Raw genomic sequence first — 6,528 nt, 5'->3', positions numbered from 1 at the left:
AATTTGATGGTCTTGTGCAGTGCTTCCAACCAGAAAGCCAGAGAGAAAATTTTGTTGCCTGCTTTTGTTTACTGTGAATTTCGTAGGTCTGTGGTCTGGCTCACTGGAAAAAGACAATGATTTCCTGGCTAATCAAACCTATATTAAACCTAGAAGGAATTCATGTCACCAGGCAGCCTTCCAGACCATTTTGAAAACTAAATACTAACAAGATTTATTATCCCCCTGTGCTTCATTCTCTTTCTTGGAGTACTGAGCGTAGCATGTGACTTTCTTTGATTATTCGGGCTATTTGCTCTTCATATTTTACATTTCTGAGTTACAGTAATTCCTGGAAGACAAAAATAATAATAAAAACACCAAAACAAAACATTTTCTTAAAGATTGGTACACAAAAGGCAGCTCAATGAACCATTACTAAGAATGCAAAGGAATTAGTAAGTAGGAGAGGTTCGTTTTTTGGCTAGTTGACAGAACTAGAAGTAGACACTTAAGGACGAATAGTCCCAAGTTTTATCTTTTTAAGATCTTCCCAAACAGCTAGAAACTGACCAAGAGTCAACAGACAGCTGCCTTCAGTTAAGTGCAGGATTTGGCCTAGTGGGTTCGTAAGAGAGTGAGTTTAACTAGTCAGATGGGAAAGGGAAATGTTAACTGGTTTGGCTGAAAGTCTCTGGAGCTGTATAAAATCCATATCCATATGAAAGTAAGTTGTTCCTCACAAAACAGCAACTCTAAAAAGTTGGGGGGTGCGGGGGGGGGAGGAAGGGAAGGGAAGGAACCAAATGGAGCTTACAAACCTTTAGAGGTTTTGGACTGGGTTTGACACTCAAATGCTTTATTTTGCGAAGTTAAGTCCAAAAAGTCGTAGGAGTGAGCAGCAAATTGGGTCACTTTTCTTTTGATTCACAGAGGGCTGTTGGAATGTAGAAGGAGATGTCTAAATTAATATACATATGTGTTCTTTGTATTAACAATCCCATTAAACTCAGCTGCCCTTCCCACCCACCCCCCGGTTCAGAAATATATCCTATCATTAGCTGCTATCTAGAATCGACAGTAGAGTAATTTGAACTCTGGCTCCCAAGGGCCTCCTCCTTTACTTCCTGCTCTAGGAATAAGGTGTGTATTGATTAGATATCAGGCTGTAATTGGGCTCCAATCTCTCTGCCTCAAGATATATGATGGAGATGACAGGAAACAGATACCCTGTTGCTACTTGTAAATAGTCTGGTTGAACAAAATGGTTTGTAACCACTTCAGTGCCATAGTCTTTTATTACCAGAATAGAGTTGCTTTATCACTTAGTTTGATGGCATTTCTAAGGGAAATAATGTCTTTCTCTCTGAAGAAGCTAAAATAATTTTTAACAAATTGAATTCTTCTTTTGAGGACCAAAAATAATTATCTAATGGTGCACAGCTTGGTATAATTATATAGTGAGCATGTCACAGACATAAAATTAATTAAGTCCATAACCCCAATCTGGCATCCATTGACTAATTTAAAAAAAAAGATGGTGTTCAGAATGAGGATGTCGAAAGAAGGTGCTTGTGGTAGTCGAAGACCTGGAATTATTCATGGCTTAGATGTTCTCTCCATCAACTGTACCAGGCTAAATATGAGTCTGTTGAAAACAAAAGTGCAGAGTAGTGCAGCTATCTTGCTTTAGTAGGTCATAAAAGCAACTTCAATCTTGTTTTTTCTCACAATTTAAAAAAAATAAATGCATCTTTTACCATTCATACAGAAGCCTTGGAAAAAATCTAAAAATCATAGACTAAGGATGAAAAACTGTAGCCCTTTGAGAAGTAACAGACTTGGGTTTGTTTTCTGAACTTATCTTTTGGGCTTTTTTTTTTTTTTTTTTTTTTTTTAATCCTACTAAAGCGAATCCAGAACAGGCAATCAGTTTATTCGGATCCGTGATTTATCTGTGAGATTTGTAGAGTCTAGTGTGAAGGTTTCAAAGCTGTGTACCGAAGTAACTAATGTGTTGCAATAACATATTTAGCACATGATAAGGCAAACCACAGAGAAAATAGAAGGGAAAAAGCACATTCCCTGGCTGAGAAGTTATTGAATGTTTAAAGCTTGGGAGCAGATAGTTTAGGGAGAAGTAGATTTCAATGACTTCCACTCTGTAAATAAATTGCAAAATCTAATGCTCTAGTACTTCATTTGTCTCTTTCAAGTGTATTTTGGATGGCATTTGTATCACATTATACCCCCGAAGATAGTTTGATTTTGCATACAAGACATTTATATTCTGCTGCTCCTCAGAGTGACCTTAATGTGATTTATTGACAAAGGGAGCTAGAGCTATTCTATTTTTTGAGCAATAGCAGAAGGGAGAAGAAGAAAATATTAGCAGCTTTTAATAAGATCTACCATGTATTCATATATTACCTGTGCTGCATATTACATGCATTTCTGCTGTTATTAGAGGCTGATTTTTTTCTTTCTTTTTCTTTCCTCCTTTCCTTGTTCTTTTCTCCTTCCTTTTTCTTTCTTTTTCTTTCTTGTAGTGACTGGTTTTCTTTGTGTTTGTCCCAGTATTGCACCGGTGTAACTCCACATGCTTCATCTGACTTTTTTTCTGACTTGACTTCAATAGTGAAGAGAGCTGTGATTGTATCGTCTCTTTCCTCTCTCCCATGTGCCATATCTTCACTATTGCCACATAACATTTAAATCATACAACATTCCTCCTAACCAGATCTCTGAAAGTCCAAATACTTTGACATTCAGTTAAAAAAGAAGCAAGGAATAATAACTTTGACGGTGATTGATCTGTAGTAGCGTTAGCCCTGTTTATGAAAGAGTAAGAAAGCAGTCCTATGAGTTCAGTGCTCTGCTTTTAGACCTGAGGAGTTAGAATAAGAAAATCGATGAGAGTAACACTGAAGTAGGAAGTAATGAACGGAAGGAAAAGCTTTTAGCTGTAATCTGCTTGGATCTCAAAACAAGGTGTCTAACCACAGCAAGGGAACGAGGCTGCAGAACATGACATGCGTGGACCCACTGAGCAGGCACTGTCACAGACCGACTTTTAATGTTCCCCATCCTGGTTGCAGATGGAGCCCTCTAAGTTGAAATACAGTGAAGGTGTATTAAGCAGACTGCACTTTTAGGTGAATTTGGGGACTGACTTGAATTTGCAGGTGAGCTGGTAGAGATGCCTGAAGTCATTCCTGCCTTCCATATCACTGTGCACACTGATGCTCTCCTGGAGGTTGCTCCCTAAGTACCATGTGTAACTCCAAACTCCAGATCTAATCACTTAGTTTCTACCCTAAGGGTTTCACTTGTGCATTTCAGCCCTGCAGTCTGTCCCAGTCTCCTTCCCTGTGCTGTTCCCCTTAGAAATACCAACAGGCATCTGTCAGAGAAGGTTTGGCTGGAGCTCTACTTTAATTTCATATGTTTATAGCACTGTCAAACAAAAATGAAGCAAGACGAGATCCACCTCATCACATAGCTAACCATAAAAGGTTAATGCTTCTTACACACTAATGCGATCCTTGGGTTCCTGAAACAGGGACCGGGGCGTGAAACATTTTGTGGGCTCATATGGGCTTGGTATCTTTCCATGTAGCTGTTTTTCAGGTTATGGATTGCTTTGTGATAACCTCCCTTCTTCACAGGGACAAAGTGGAAGGGGCAATATGACCATGTTTAACGTACTTATGCATGCAAACATACGCAGCCATACACCCATGTATTTCTCAGAGAAAGCAGAAAGAAGTGACTGTTCTTTACCAAGCTGCTATCAGTGTGGTGTCTTCAGAAATCCTGCTTGGACCACAGAGAGGGTGGGGCAGAAGATCTGTGGAAAGGGCATATTAGGAAACTTAGAACATGGGAATTTATGGCTGTAAAGGTTAATTTTGAGGTTTATTACGGAAATCATGGCAAATAGCAAGTTTGATTTTCAAAAAGAGCAGATCCTTAATTTCTGGTCTACATTTTGGAATTTGAGGTTCTCATTTGCTCTTCTGTCTGACGCTAACAGTATTTCTAGATGGCAGACAAAACTGCATTACGTTTTATTAATATAATTACTCTTAAAGTAATTTGTCCCATTTCATTTCTTTGTCTCCCGGCAATTTCAGACAGTCAGCAGGCCAGTCAATTAGAGACCAGTGGAACACACATTTTATTATGAAGGATCAACTAAATGCTGTCGATATAGGATGTACTTACCTTACAGAACATGTCTGCGCAGTCTGGTGCTGTCACCGGCTCGCTCCAAGCTACTGGGGCAGGAGCCAGCTTTGGTCAGGAAGTCATTTAGACACATTAGGGTGTGAATGTGGCTGCATAAAAAAGATCTGCCTCTCAGGTGGATTTATCAGCATCTTTCACGGTTTTATGCTAACATGGCTATGTGCCTTCCAGGCCAGAGCTGGCTGGGATTTGGAGTCTGAGCAGTTCTCTAATAGGGTCCAAATGTAGGCATGGCTGTCATTCTTCCCCTGCAAACTCTTCTCTGAGAGTAGGTCCTTTGGCTTCGTCTCCTCTTGTCATGCAAATCAGGCTGAAATCAGCAGAATTAGGTAAATGTAGATGAGATGAGTAAGCCAGCACTCTTCATCCATTAGGATGGCTCAGCTGAGTTAGGACAGTAGATTTGAGCAAAGATTTGCAAGATACGGCCTTTAATCAGAAGAAACCTACATGGAAAATCTGCTTAATCGGGAAGTCTCCCAGGGACCTGGCTGAAGAGCCAATGTTTCTAAATAGCTTTGATTGATTCTTAATGGCGACAATAATTCAGTTTAATGCAAATATCCTCAGATGGTTTAATGTTGCTTTGGGCATTTTATATATCTTGGTTTTACGCTGGTCTTGTTTGTTTGCTTTTCTACCAGGGAGTGCTGTGCATAGCTCTGCTCCAGCTGTTTGGCTGTAGGAACTGCGTGCTGCTGTATTCAAGGCAAAAGTTGTGGATAAACCAATGGAAGGAAGTAAAAAGGGGTTTGATGAGGACTTGCTTGGTAGCCCTAGACTATGGAGATGAGACAGCAAGCAGAACAAAATCCAACAGTTTAGCCTTATTTTTCTTTTCCAACACATCACAAGTGTTCCTCATGTGATGGATGTTGTGTGCGTCTGCCAAAAGCCAGCTGCATCAGATAGAGCAGAAGAGAACAAACTGTTGCAAAGAGGAGTAAGCAGTCCAGGTAGATATGAAACTGAGTAGACTTACTGCATGAGAACTAACGTTCTGTGCACATCCCCTGTACCCTGGAGATGTGCTTTCTGCATTAGAAATTTGGCTCTGCATTTTGCAGCTGCCCCAGCCATTCTTAAACACTAGCTAAACCAAAAACCCCAGGGAAACTTTGATTTTGCAAATGCTTGGATCCGATCTGAAGCACAAAGCTCAACTTCCCCCTCCGTCGCTGAATTTCCTTAGTTTATCTTCTTCTAGTGCAAATGCTACAAAGTTAGCTAATGAAAGCGCGCCACCACTAAAGGAAAAGAGGTCCTCACCATTCATCATTCCCCCACTGTCATTTTCTTAATTTAAGAACTAGTCTTTGTGTCCATTATTGCACTGTATTTCTTCAGGACGTAATGGTGGGAGGGAGGAGCCCAAAGGATAGGACACATTGATGAAGTTCCTCTGTCAGATGCCAGGTTTTGGCTGTATTCTTGGAAAATTTTGCTCTTTCTATTAACTAATGTGTAATTCAGAGTAGGGAGATATTGTGTGCTGGTTTCTGACCTTTGAAAACACTAAATCATGAAAATATCTGATTTATTGGATTTCTCCTCCCTCCCCATAATCTTGCCAAAGTGGTCATGACCACAATAAGTGAACTGAAGTGACTTTGGTATTTGTATCATATATAAAATGTTTATTTTGGGATGTAGTTTGTGAAAATATTAATGTAAGACAGTTTTGGCCAGAATGAAGCTTATAAAGAAGTAACATTTAATCATTAGAGACTGAACTGCACTAAGGCTGAAGAGTGGTGTTCAAGATGACTTCTTGAATCAATTTATTCTATTTCTGGTATTAAGCTTCAACCTGGCAGGGTCCTAGGGTTGTCCATAATTCTGTAGATAATACTATGTCAGTGTGCTCTTAAGTGCTGTCTGTAGCATTCTGCACTGGATTTATTAGAAAGTCACCGTCTTTAAAAAAGGAGGTTTGTTGGTTAGGCAATAACGTATCTTGGAACAGAGATACAGGTCTTTCTGTGCTGCACCAGACAAACGACATGTTTCTTCAATACCAAATACCTTGAAGAAGGTAGAAACTTGAATTAAAATAATATGAGGTAACCTCTCCATCAGATAAAGTCCCGTAAAGATATTCGTTGGTCTTGCAGTATGTTAAATGTTCTGGTCACAACCGAGCAAATATAGAATATGATTGGTTTTAAACACATACGATTCCTCTGACTTCTGCTTGCAGGCCTGTTGTGCCAGGGACTGGCATATAGCCTTAACAGAGGAATTTGATATTCCTCTTCAAAAGAAAATACATCCTGAGGCTGTCATCTGATTTCTTTT

At 39.7% G+C, this 6,528-nt stretch overlaps 1 long non-coding RNA gene across 1 annotated transcript; it reads right to left on the bottom strand.

Moving 5' to 3' along the window:
* Nucleotides 1–318: 318 nt before the first annotated feature.
* On the bottom strand, nucleotides 319–2,472 carry LOC118172506. Its single transcript, XR_004753738.1, has 3 exons — nucleotides 2,410–2,472; nucleotides 801–916; nucleotides 319–331 (listed from the first exon to the last, which is right to left on the bottom strand). It is a non-coding gene; the product is annotated as an uncharacterized LOC118172506 (long non-coding RNA).
* Nucleotides 2,473–6,528: the final 4,056 nt, after the last annotated feature.

The sequence above is a fragment of the Oxyura jamaicensis genome, chromosome 11, assembly GCF_011077185.1.
Source record: "Oxyura jamaicensis isolate SHBP4307 breed ruddy duck chromosome 11, BPBGC_Ojam_1.0, whole genome shotgun sequence".
NCBI lineage: Eukaryota > Metazoa > Chordata > Aves > Anseriformes > Anatidae > Oxyura > Oxyura jamaicensis.
Note: the sequence above shows the minus strand (reverse complement) of the source record. Positions and strands in the feature narration are given on the sequence as shown.